This window comes from Prionailurus bengalensis, chromosome B3, assembly GCF_016509475.1.
Source record: "Prionailurus bengalensis isolate Pbe53 chromosome B3, Fcat_Pben_1.1_paternal_pri, whole genome shotgun sequence".
Lineage (NCBI taxonomy): Eukaryota > Metazoa > Chordata > Mammalia > Carnivora > Felidae > Prionailurus > Prionailurus bengalensis.
Window position 1 is genome coordinate 107,156,256 of NC_057355.1, and position 13,734 is coordinate 107,169,989.

The 13,734-nt window shown below is 41.8% G+C and overlaps 1 pseudogene; it reads left to right on the forward strand.

Moving 5' to 3' along the window:
* Window positions 1–11,645: 11,645 nt before the first annotated feature.
* LOC122469166 lies at window positions 11,646–13,383 on the forward strand (annotated as a pseudogene).
* Window positions 13,384–13,734: the final 351 nt, after the last annotated feature.

The window sequence follows — 13,734 nt, forward strand, 5'->3', positions numbered from 1 at the left end:
CAGGAGTGGCAGTTTCAGACCACCATAGTTGAGTGCAAGTCCCAGCCGTTTTTGTGGCTGCAGAGATGGCAGGAGTGGGAGCCGCTGCCTCCTGCAGTCTGCAACTGCTCGGCAGTCAGCGTGGGTGTGTGGGCATGGTGCAGGGCTGTGGCAGCTCTGTGGGTTCTTTATGTCCCCTTGGGTTCCTACAGACCTGTAGCTCTTTCTTTTCTTTCTTTCTTTCTTTCTTTCTTTCTTTCTTTCTTTCTTTCTTTCTTTCTTTCTTTTTCTTTCTTTTAGAGAGAGGGTGCAAGTGAGCGAGGGGCAGAGAGAGAGAGAGAAGTGGGACTCACCCAGTGGTCATACTTTACCCGGAGCAGGGCTTGTGCTCACCCTAAACGGGGGACAAGCTCGCCTGATGTGGGACTTGAACTCACCAACTGTGAGATCATGACCTGAGCCAAAGTCAGATGCTCAATGACGGAGCCACCCAGGCACCCTAAATTCCTCTATCCTTGAGCTACCTAGACTGGACCATCCCAAGCCAACCTTTATGCTGTTACCAGAATGTTCTTTCTACTATCTCATTTGGACCACATTGCTTTCATTGTCTATGAATGAGGACAATCCCTAAGGGGGCATTCAGTGCCCCCTTCCACCCTTACTGGATTTTTTTTTTTTTTAGATTTTATGACATTTTATGTCTATTTCCTTCTTGTTCCTATTCTTTTTCCTGAACATGCTTTCTGAGGTATTTCAAGCTTCTACTTTGACTCAGAGTTCCTTTTATGTGGGATGACCTTTACAAAATCCAAACCATCCTTTTCAAAAGGAACTTTATTAATCCCCAAATAGAAATCTGGGCAAACAACATGAACAAGCACTTCACAAAAGAAAAAAAAAAATCCCATATTGAAAGAACATTTAAAGAAATTAGCAGTCAAAGAAAAAATAATGCACCCATTTTCCTCATCATATTGTTAAGATTAAAAAGAATAGTAATTCAAAATGTTGGCACTAGGAGTGTGAATAGTATACTATACCTTGTCCTCCAGACAATTTGGAAATACACATAAGAAGACTTAGCATGTAGCAATACTTCTAAGAACCGTTTCTTAAAAAATCATTACAGGTGTATCCACAGACACTAGCATGATCTTGTTTATTTCAGTTCTATTTTAAATAGTAAAATATTACAAAGAGCCAAAATGGTTTATGGTAGGACATTGGTTTTATTTTTTATTTCTAATTTTTTTCAAACGTTTATTTATTTTTGAGAGAGAGAGAAAGAGCATGAGCAGGGGAGGTGCAGAGAGAGAGAGAACAGAGGATCCAAAGTGGGCTCTGTGCTGACAGCAGTGAGCCTGATGTGGGGCTCAAACTCAGGAGCCATGAGATCATAATCTGAGCTGAGGTCAGACGCTTAATGAACTGAGCCACCCAGGTGCCCTGGGACACTGGTTTTAAATAATCCAAGGGACAGCTGTGTGGCATATCCTGCGAGAGGCAGGCCACCCTGTAGTTCAGAGCATGTTATGAGGTAAAGTGAGAACTACCACTAACCAGATGAGTGTCTCTTGAGCAACTTCATCTCTCTATGGATGCCCTCCAGGGTCCTGGTTCTGAAGGGATGGTGGTGGTTATAATAGTTCTTAGTTCACGGGATTGTTGTAAGGATTAAATTATGTCAGCATTTAATGCTGTGTTCAACACATGGTATATACTCAAAAAACACTAATGGTAAAATAATAATGTGGTAGCTATTAAAAATAATGGGTAGAAATTTACACACACACACACACACACACACACACACACACAGTTCCCATGAGGTTAAGTGGAAAAAGCAAGTAGCAAAAGAGAGGTGTAATATTCAATTTTTATATATCCATATAAATGAATGCAATGTATACAGGTATATCTCTATATGCATATGCATGGGATATGGTCTGGAAAGAATTATTCAGTAAAACGTTCACTGTGGTTATTCCTGGTTAGTAAAATTATGGGTGTGGTAGGTAAAATAATGACTCCCCCAAACGTCCTAATCCCTGGAACTTCTGACTCTGTTATGTTACATGGTAAGGGGTAATTAAAATTGCAGATGGAATTAGGGGTTATAATCAGTAGACCTTGAGATAGGGAAAGTATTCTAGATTATCCAGATGGGCCCAGTGTAACCACAAGAGTCCCTAGAAATGGAAGGAGGGAGACAGGAGAATCAGTATCAGAGTTAGAGATTTAAAGACACTGCCTTGCTGCCTTTAAGGAGGATGAAGGGCCATGAGCCAAGGAATGCAGGTGGCCTCTAGAAAGTGGAAAAGGAAAGGAAAGAGATTCTCCCTTTAAATTTCCAGAAGAAACATAGCCCCGCAGACCCCTTGATTTTTAGCCCAGTGAGACTTCTAAAGTCCAGAAGTGTAAGATAGTAAATCTGTGTTGTATTAAGCCATTAAGTTTGTGGTAATTTGTTACAGCAGCCATAGGAAACTAATCCAGTGGGTAATGTGAACTTTTTTCTTCACAGTATTTTTGTATTTAAACATTTTTCCGTAAGCATGTATACCTTTGTAGTTAGAAAAAAAGTAAAGCTTTTTAAAATAAAAACATAAAGAAAACATATGCTTAATATGATTGTCTAAAAAAATTTTCTGATCCTTCAGTAGCTATAGATGCTGTTCACTGAGTCAAAAGCCACATCTCACTTCTCTTATGCATGTTTTTTACTTCAGTAATACAGATAGATTTATGTTTCACTTAATATTTTTTAAGTTCATTTATTTATTTTTTTAGTAATTTCTGTACCCAGTATTGGGCTCAAACTCATGACCCAGAGATCAAGAGTTGCATGCTCTTCCAAGTTGAGCTAGTCAGGTGCCCCTGTTCCAGTTATTTTTTTTTTCAAATTTTTATTTATATTCTAGTTAGTTAACATATAGTCTAATCCTGGTTTCAGGAGCAGAATTTAGTGATTCATCACTTACATATAATACCCGGTGCTCATCATAACAAGTGGCCTCCTTCATACCCATCACCCATTTAGCTCATCCCCACTCACATCCCTCCATCAACCATCAGTTTGTGTTTGTTCTCTATTATTAAGAATCTCTTATGGTTTCTTCCCTCTCTCTTTTTGCCCTTCCCCATGTTCATTTGTTTCGTTTCTTAAATTCCACATATGACTGAAATCATATGATATTTGTCTTTCTCTAACTGACTTAGTTCACTTAGCATAATACATTCTACTTCCATCCATGCTATTGCAAATGGCAAGATTTCATTCTTTTTTATCACCGAGTAGTATTCCATTGTTTATATAAACCACATCTTTATCCATTTATTGGTTGATGGACATTTGGGTTCTTTCCATAGTTTGGCTGTTGTTGATAATGCTTCTATAAACATTGGAGTGCATGTGCCCCTTTTAATCTGTATTTTTGTATCCTTTGGATTAATACCTGGCAGTGCAGTTGCTGGGTTGTAGGGTAGTTCTATTTTTAACTTTTTGAGGAACCTCCATACTGTTCTCCAGAGTGGCTGCACCAGTTTGCCTTCCCAACAACAGTGTAAGACAGTTGCCCTTTCTCTGCACCCTCACCAGCATCTGTTGTCTCCTGTGTTGTTAATTTTAGCCATTCTGACAGGTCAGGTGGTATCTCACTGTGGCTAACAGACACATGAAAAGATGCTCCCCATCACTCATCATCAGGGAAATACTAATCCCGTTAATATTTTTAAGGCAGACTTTTGCTCAGTAGCCAGGACCACATATTAGAATTCCCCAGTCCTATGCTGAAATTGATTTTTATTTATGGCTAACAAGTTGTTTCTGTTTACCTTTCACTGCTAACAGGGCCAAGAGAACCCAACTGCTGCCTGGAGTTTGACCCCTCAGTTGCATAGAAATATATATCCCCCTGTATTTAGGCTCATTGCAGTTTCTGCAGTATCTGATGTTTACATGCTCTTTGAAGATGATACCTCAAATTCTTAATTGTGTTTCTAGACCCTGGGTTAGACCTGGCCCACATACCATTCTTGGTAGATGTCTCAAGCATCTCACATTTGGAAAGTGGTTGCATGTTGTAGGGCTTGCATGCAACATCTCACATCTGGAAAGCGTTGTATGTTTAGTCTATCAAGATCCTTGATGGTTCAGTACTGGACCATGCTCAAATCCTTGAGAAGTGAGACTTCCAGCAAACCGAGTCTCTGTCGTCCTCACTCTTAATGTTACCAGTGCCAAATGCAGGGCCTAATATCTGGCACATGGCCTTGCCTCCCCATCAGTGGTTGGTCAATAGGATCTCTTTATCAGTTTATCTCTTTATCAGCTAATGATCATGCCATCGTTAGCATGTTGTCTTTCATCGTCAGGCTTGTTGCTTCATGGTCACAGATGGCTATTGTAACCCCAGACATCATGCCCTTGTACATATCAGGAAGAAGTGGAAAGGGGCCACATGTAGAAGCCCCTCTTCTCTTTCACCAGGGAAGGAAATCTTCCCAGCTTCCTTCCAACACACTTATGTCTCAATAGCCAGAGCTGGGTCACAAGGTCACCCACAAAAGGGACGTTTACAACCGTGAGTGTCTGGATTTCCAGCTTCTGTGGAGTTGGCAAGAGAAGAGGCTTCCAAATAGCTAGAGGATTACCAATGGAATGTCACCCATACATGGGTTCTCCAGACTAATATTTATCATCTGTAACATCAGGCCCAAACCAATTGGTTGGGTGGGCCTTTTCTAGGGGTTGCAAGGGAATCAGTGAAGCTTCTAGGATTGAATAGAAAGGATGTCTTGGGGGTGCCTGGGTGGCTCAGTAGATTAAGTGTCCAACTTTGGCTCAGGTCATGATCTCACGGTTCGTGAGTTCAAGCCCCATGTCAGGCTCTGTGCTGACAGCTCAGAGTCTGGAGCCTGCTTCAGATTCTGTGTCTCCCTCTCTCTCTGCCCTTCCTCTACTTGTGCTGTCTCTTTCTTTCAAAAATAAGTAAACGTTAAAAAAAAATTAAAAAAGAAAGCATGTCTTGGTTCTCCCCTATATTGGTAGGATCTCCCCCATTTAAGCCTTCACTTTGATTTTATGCCTAGGTAAGCAAGATGGTTATACATGAAACAAAGATTCCCTACCCCTGGGACTTCTCGCAGCTTCTAAAGTGCTTATCTCAAAGTTAGGCTATAATTCTCAGCTTCCGTGACTCCATCACACAGTCATTTGTGGCAAAATGGTAGGAAGAGCAAATCCCCTAGTTAATGCCAGATTGTTAGAGAAGCAAACAGATGGATTAGTGCCCCCTGATGGGAGTTATGCCAAACCAGGAAAACAAGGCATTACCAAAGAAGGGTAGACTATGTTGGTGTTTGGAGCAGCACGTGATTAAGAGTTCTCCTTTTCAGGGGCACCTGGGTGGCTTAGTTGGTTAAATATCCAACTCTTGATTTTGGCTCAGGTCATGATCTTGTGGTTCATTGGGTCAAGCCTCACCTTTGGCTGTGTCCTAACATCAGAGATGCTTGGGATTCTCTCTCTCCCTCTCTCTCTCTCTGCTCCTCCCCCACTTGCATTTGCATTCACTCTCTCTCTCTAACAAATATTTTTTTTTAAAAAAAAGAGTTCTTTTTGACTTTGTCTCTTGACTACTTGTTTTCATCCATCAACGGCAATTTCTTAGGGCTAGACAGATTTGGATCAAATAGTGATGGCATCATTTGCTAGTGATTTTAGATTGGCTTGGGTAGTTTAACCTCTTAATCTCCATTCTTCATTTGAAAAATGGGATTTTACACACTGGGATTCTGAAGCTTAAGCAGAATAATGATGTCCTTACCACAGACCCCATGCTATTTCCTATCTTTTCCTTCCACTAAATGGAAAATAAAAAACATTTCTTCTGGGGGTGCCTGGGTGGCTCAGTCGGTTGAGTGTCTGACTTCAGCTCAGGTCACGATCTCACAGCTCGTGAGTTCGAGCCCGGTGTCAGGCTCTGTGCTGACAGCTCGGAGCCTGGAGCCTGCTTCATATTCTGGGTCTCCCTCTCTCTCTCTGCCCTCTCCTGCTCACGCTGTCTCTCTCTGTCTCTCAAAAATAAATAAAATAAACATTAAAAAAAATTAAAAAAAAAACATTTCTTCTGAAATACAAATTCTAATGTCCTTTCTGTGCCCCTCACCTTCCTTAAACCTCTCGGTCATTCAAACATTAGTGAAAATTGTTGTAATTAAATCAAAAGTTGCTGTCCCAGAGGTGGGTAGTCGGTTTTGTTTCCATGTCCTGTCTATTGGATGGCAGGGACTGCCTGGCGTGCTCAGTTAGGGAGAGTTTTGAGGGCAAACATTGGCACAAAGGGAAAGAGCCTGCCAGGCACCAGAGAAAGCCATGGTTGCACATGAGCCAACATCTGACTTACTGGTTCACGTGTTGATTGGGTGCTGAACATTGTGCGAGCACTGGGCACATACAACAGAGGCCTATAGGTGGCATCGGGGAAGGCCTCTCTGAGGAACGGACACCTGAGCCATGAGAAGGAGCCAGATTTCTCTTGTTACTCTCTTAGCGAAGGAAAATCAGGGTTCGGAGAGAGAGGACACAAAAAGGGTACAGTGAAAGAAGAAGAGGAAGGTGAGAGAGTAGAGGTGGGAATCTGGAGATGTCAGCTGTCAATCTCACAAGATCCTCCTTTCTTTTTGTTATGTCTAGAAGTTTACTTTCTCTGATGAATCCAGGTCAATTGGGCTTTGTCACATCCTAACACTCTAATCAGTGCTTTGACTAAACACATGGATAAGATCTGTCCTCTGTTCTCAAGAAAATGGCCCAGAAGTTAGGGGAAAAGGGCAGCTTTTGAAGTACAGTTCACAACCAAGTGTAATTCCTGTATGGTATAGGGTGGTATCCCACCTCCAAAGCATTTTGTGCTTTTACAACATGTGCATTTTATAACTGCTGCCATGAGTTATGTAGTTCTTTATCATCATTCTCCAGGGCAATTATTATGATTATCTTATTTTTCAGAAAATCACACCAAGATGAGAGTCAATCATCTTGGGGATAACCTTGGGACAATGACAGAACAATCCTTCTGACTCCAAGTCTGAGACACATTCAGCTCTACCAGAGCTGTTTTGCGACTCCCCAACCAGGGCAGGGAGCTGGGGCTGGGGTGGGGATGTCAGCAGAGTCACGGGGTGTGGCCAATGAGCATGGGGCGCATGGAGAGGAGAAGCAGGAGCCCACCAGAAATTTGGGTGGTGATTTCACCGTAAAGGGCCTCGAATTCTAAGCTCAGGAGTTTGGATTTTATGCTTCCGGCCATGCTGCTGTGAGAATGTTGATGGAGAACAGATTAAGCTGCTCCCTGCTGGCAGCTGCTTGGTAGTTGTTTATTTTTGCCTAAGGTAACATTTTATGGTATACAGAATGTCATTATTAATTACAGGCATTGTGATATTTTCAAGTGAGCATCTGAAGAGTAATTAGAAATTAAATTGGGCCTGAAACAACAATGCCATATTTAGCAAGAATGTCATTCTTCTCTGAAGTCCCTGATGTTTCAGGTGGCATCCTTATTTAGAAAGTTAGCAATGATTGGGGCACCTGGGTATCTCAGTCCGTTAAACGACTAACTCTTGATTTCAGCTCAGGTCATGATCTCACGGTTTGTGGGTTCAAGCCCCATGTCAGGCTCTTTGCTGACAGTGTGAAGCCTGCTTCAGATTCTCTCTCCCTCTGTCTCTGCTCCTCCCCCACTCTCTCTGTCTTAAAAATAAGTAAACATTAAAAAAATCTTAGAAAGGCAGCAATGATGGTATGAATATAGCAATGAAGGTAGCACTTAGCATTTTTTCTAGATATTTCCAACACTCAAGATCTTTAAGTAGCAGTATTCTTATTTTCCTTATTTTAATCTATTTAATTTTTAGAAAAAAAAATTTAATGTTTATTTTTGAGGGAGAGAGAGCACAAGCTGGGGAGGGGCAGAGTGAGGGGGACACAGAATCCCAAGCAGACTCAGGCTCTGAGCTGTCAGCACAGAGCCAGACACGGGCCTTGAACTCACAGATCATGAAATCATGACCTGAGCCAAAGTCGGTCACTTCACTGACTGAGCCACCCAGATGCCCCAGCATAATTATTTTTAAAAAGTGTTTTAGATATGATGATTCATCTGAAGATGATTCAGTGAAGATCAGTGGAGTAGGTAAGCTCTCCATTTGATTTAAATATCTGTCCTCTCTCTCTTTTTTGTCTTTAGCAAATTTAGAAAATGTCAGATAACACTGGCTGACTGTTCTTTCCATATATGGCTGAAGTTGAGATTTTCCAGATTCATTTGGAAAATAAAAATATAAGTAAGTCATTCCATTCCTTCCCACCCCCTCAAGGACCTTTCTCAATCAGCTCCCCCTCACCTCATGTGTTAGTCAGAACTCTTGCCCAGGCATCTTACCTTCTGCCACCCTCCCTCTCTGTTTCCCGTCATTACCAAACTTCTTAAGGGTGGTCTACATGTGGGCAGTCGTGCATCCCTTCACCATGAATTCTGAATTGCCTCCTCATCTTCTAACAGCCTTTCCTCAAGCCCCATTCCCACCCATCTTCTTTCCTGAAGGATTCAATATCATTACCCACTTTCCCCAGACCTTCTCTAGAAATTCATTCTTCATTGGTTCTGACTATTCCCCCTTCACTTCCCCTCTCTCTGGCTTCTCGTCTTCTTCCTGTTTGTTACAAGGGGGTGATCTGCCTGGGCTCCATCCTTGGTCTTCTCTTCATGCTCTCTAAACTCCTCCCTCTACAGAAATGAATCTACGCAAATAACTCTCAGGGTGTATCTCTTGCCCAACCTCTCCCGAAACTACTGGTCTTGTAAACTAAACATCTTCATCCGGCTGTGCTGCAGCATGTCGAAGTCAACCTGTTCAAGATCAAAGTCTTCATTGCAGGTGGTTTCTCTGCCTACTGAGATGCCAGCCCATCTCAGAGCTGTCTCATTCATAAATTCTTCCTTGATCCCAATAATCTCAGAGCCTCCAAAGCACTTTGTTCAAACTTTTCATGGATGGCAATTATCCTAGACTGAGTGGTCTTATAGTTTTCTGTGTAGTTTTTCTGTAGAATTTATTACTGAATAGCTTGGTAACCTTTCTGCCTTAATTTTCTCATCTGTAAAATGGGGCCTTCATTGTAACGTACTCACGAGAACTAAGCAAATTAATATAAAGTGTTTAAAACAATGCCTGGAACAAAATGAGCCACTCCATAAATTTAGTTGTTGCTATTATCTCTATACTAAGAACTCTTTAAAAGAGAGGACTGTGTTTTACAACTCTTTGAATCTCTTGTAGCACCCAGCATAGCAATTCGCACATAACAGATGCTTAAGATATTACTGAAATGGATAATAGGAAAAGAGCCATGTATTCAGAATTTTTAAAAATATATAATTCAGGGGCACCTGGGTGGCTCAGTCGGTTGGGCGTCCGACTTCGGCTCAGGTCATGATCTCACAGTTTGTGAGTTCGAGCCCCGCGTCGGGCTCTGTGCTGACAGCTCAGAGCCTGGAGCCTGCTTCAATTCTGCCTTTCCCTCTCTCTCTGCCCCTACCCTGCCTGTGCTCTCTGTCTCTCATAAATGAATAAACGTTAAAAATTTTTAAAAATATATATACATATAATTCAAAATCTTTAGCAGTTCAGCATTTATTAGAAAAAAATACTAGAGGAAAAAGGCAACTTCCTCAGGGTCTCATACTACTTTTATATCCAGGCCAGTAGGGCAAGAACTGACATTCATGAAGACATTAATGATCATTGCTATTGCAAGACCCTGAAGGACATTTTGAATCACCAGATTCTAAGTCAATTGGTTCTAAGATTGGTTCCCAGTTAATTTTATTATACCTGAATTATTATTCAATTTTTATTTAAAAATGGTAACTTGAGGCGCCTGCATGGCTCAGTTGGTTAAGCTTCCGACTTCAGCTCAGGTCATGATCTCACAGTTTGTGAGTTCGAGCCCCGCGTCAGGCTCTGTGCTGACAGCTCAGAGCCTGGAGCCTGCTTCGGATTCTGTGTCTCTCTAACCCTCCCCACTTGAGCTCTGTCTCTCTCTCAAAAATAAATAAACATTTAAAGAAAAAATGGTAACTCTTACTTAACCATGATTTCACAGTCAATGAGATTTCTGAATTCTCAGTTTTGCCAGATGAATGAGCTTCTGAAGTTGAAAAATGAATTGTCACAGTGGCTTGAGCTATTACGATTTCTTTTTCTGTTGCAATGTGGATGCGTGTTACGGTTTAGGATGAATGTGTGTGTAAAATTAAGTCACGGTATAGAGCTCTTTAAGATTTGTGCACTTTCTTTTTTGCCCCTGTTGATGGCAGGGTTGTTAGGTAATGCCTGAATAAGTACCTTCTTCTTTAATCACAAAGGTCAAAGCAGCAAAATTGTGTGTTTGGGAAAATACTCCATCCTCTGCGGTTAAGCCTTTGGAATTTGTATGTTCTTCCAATAAATGCCCATTTATGGTTCATATACTTCAGTGATTTTCTTCACTAGCAACCAAATAGTCTTGCTGAGTCAGCACTGCTTCTGAGCTAGAGACTGTAGGGAGAGGGGCAGAGAAACACAGGAAAGACAGTGTCACTCAATGGTAAGAGCCCAGACAAACAGGGGTCCAAGTCCCTGCTTTATCACTTGGTAGTTATGTAAACTTGTGTCAGTTATTTAAACGTCTTTAGTTACAGTTTACTCATTTGGACAATACATATAAAAATTTAATCATGTAGGATTTTGAAATTCTGAGGATTAGAAACGATGTTTGTAAAGAGCCCAGCATAGTGTCTGACTCAATGATGCCATATCATTGCTAAAAGGTCTCATTTAATAGCCTTAAAATAATTGTTTTAAAATGATCTATTCACTAATAAATCAGACAGCTCAATTACATACATATTAGTCAATTGGCTCAAAACATTTAATATAATAACCAACTTGGAATTTAAAGAACGCAAATAAAACTAAGGTAAATGTTTGTAAAAATGAAAAAAGTTAAATGTACTTTACCTAGTAAGAAACCCTATAAGCCCAGGAGAAAATGTTCTTGGTCTAGCACTGTTCTTCCCAATGTAGGTAGGGAGATTAAAGACTCTGCCATAAACTAGGCACCCACATGGGTTCACGCAGATAACCTAACAGAACATAATAGAGTCCCTGAAGAAATCTCCATCTATTCTGTTAGGAATATATTTTGTGGTAGCCAGAATCTGGGTGTTCCCTCCCACTGAGGGGAAACAAAAAGCCACGGGCTACATTCCATTAAGCAAAAAGGAAGACGGTATCAATTTGCCATCAAGAGATTATAGAGGGATAGATTCCCACGATGCGGGGCTCAAACCCACAAACCGTGAGATCATGACCTGAGCTGAAGTCGGATGCTTAACTGACTGAGCCACCCAGCGCCCTTTAAATTCCCTTTTGATTTCCTTTTTGACCCAGTGATTGTTCAAGATTGTATTGTTTAATTTCCACATATTATGTGAGTTTTCCCATTTTCTTGCTTTTAATGATTTCTAGTTTCATTCCATTGTGGTCAGAAATGATACATGGTATAATTTTATCTTCTTAAATTTGTTAAGACTTGTTTTGTCAGTGATTCTGTGTGCGATTGGAGCGCACGTTGGCCGCTTTCTTCTCCGCTGTTTAAGCCTTCAGCCTTGCTGCCATTGAATTGCCAAGATGTCGCTTTCTAATAAGCAGACTCTGGACAAGCTGAACGTGAAGGCGAAGTGGGTCATCATGAGAGTGGACTTCAACGTTCCAATGAAGAACAACCAGATAACAAACAACCAGAGAATCAAGGCTGCCATCCCAGGCATCAAATTCTGCTTGGACAATGGAGCTAAGTCAGTTGTTCTTATGAGCCATCTGGGCCTGCCTGATGGTGCCCCCACGCCTGACAAGCCAGTTGCTTGGAGCCAGTTGCTGTAGAACTCAAATCTCTGCTTGGCAAGGATGTTTTATTCTTAAAGGACTGTGTGGGCCCAGAAGTGGAGAAAGCTTGTGCTGACCCAGCTGCTGGGTCTGTCATCCTGTTGGAGAGCCTCTGCTTTCATGTGGAGGAAGAGGGGAAGGGAAAAGACGCTTCTGGGAATAAGGTTAAAGCTGAGCCAGCCAAAATAGAAGCCTTCCAAGCTTCACTTTCCAAGTAGGAGATGTCTATGTCAATGATGCTTTCGGCACTGCTCACCGAGCCCACAGCTCCATGGTGGGAGTCAATCTGCCACAGAAGGCTGGAGCTTTTCTTGATGAAGAAGGAGCTGAACTACTTTGCCAAGGCCTTGGAGAGCCCAGAGCGACCCTTCCTGGCCATCCTGGGCGGAGCTAAAGTTGTAGACAAGATCCAGCTGATCAATAATATGCTGGACAAAGTCAATGAGATGATTATTGGTGGTGGAATGGCTTTTATCTTCTTCCTTAAGGTGCTCAACAACATGGAGATTGGCACTTCTCTGATGAAGAGGAAGCCAAGATCGTCAAAGATCTGATGTCCAAAGCTGAGAAGAATGGTGTGGAAATTACCTTGCCTGTTGACTTTGTCACTGCTGAAAAGTTTGATGAGAATGCCAAGACAGGGCAAGCCACTGTGGCCTCTGGCATAACTTCTGGCTAGATGGGCTTGGATTGTGGTCCTGAGAGCAGCAAGAAGTATGCTGAGGCAGTCGCTCTGTGGAATGGCCCTGTGGGCGTATTTGAATGGGAAGCTTTTGCCCAAGGAACCAAAGCCCTCATGGATGTGGTGGTGAAAGCCACTTCCAGGGGCTGCATCACCATCATAGGTGGTGGAGACACTGCCACTTGCTGTGCCAAATGGAACACAGAGGATAAAGTCAGCCATGTGAGCCCCGGGGGTGGTGCCAGGTTAGAGCTCCTGGAAGGTAAAATCCTTCCTGGGGTGGATGCTCTCAGCAGTGTTTAGTACTTTCCTGCCTTTTGGTTCCTGTGCACAGCCCCTAAGTCAACTTAGCACCTGTTGCATCTCTACTTGGCATTAGCTAAAATCTTCCCCTATGTCAAGATTCAGCTAGTGGCTAAGAGATGTAGTGCCAGGAACCCTTAAAACAGTTGCACGGCATCTCAGCTCTTCTTTACCGCACCAAGATACAATCTGAATTTCTTAGTGACTAAACCGTTGTGCATTCTAGATTGCATATATTTATATTTTGCCTGTTAAAAGAAAATGAGCTGTGTTAGCTTCCCTGTTTGAAGTAGCTTATTCTGATTAGCTTTGTCGTTGTTTCACTGCTCAGCATGGAAATAAGATGAAATTCTAACTGTGGGTAGGTAGGGAGACAAAGTTGGTGATCTATTCAATAAATAATATAGAAGCATCCATTGAAACTGGAAAAAAAAAAAAGACTTGTTTTGTCACCTAACATGTGACCCATCATGGAGAATGTTCCATGTGCACTTGAGAAGATTGTGTATTCTGCTGTTGGGTGAAAAGTTCTGTATATGTCTGTTGGGTCTATTTGGTCTCTAGTGTTGTTCAAGTCCCTTGTTTCTTTCAATCTTTCTGTCTGGGTGTTCTGCCCATTATTGAATGTAGGGTGTTGAAGTCTCCTACTATTATTGTTTATTGTCAATGTATACTTTCAGATCTGTCAATATTTGTCTTACATATTTAGATGTTCTGATATTGGATGCATATATTTTTACAACTGTTATATGTCCCTGTTAAACTGACCCTTT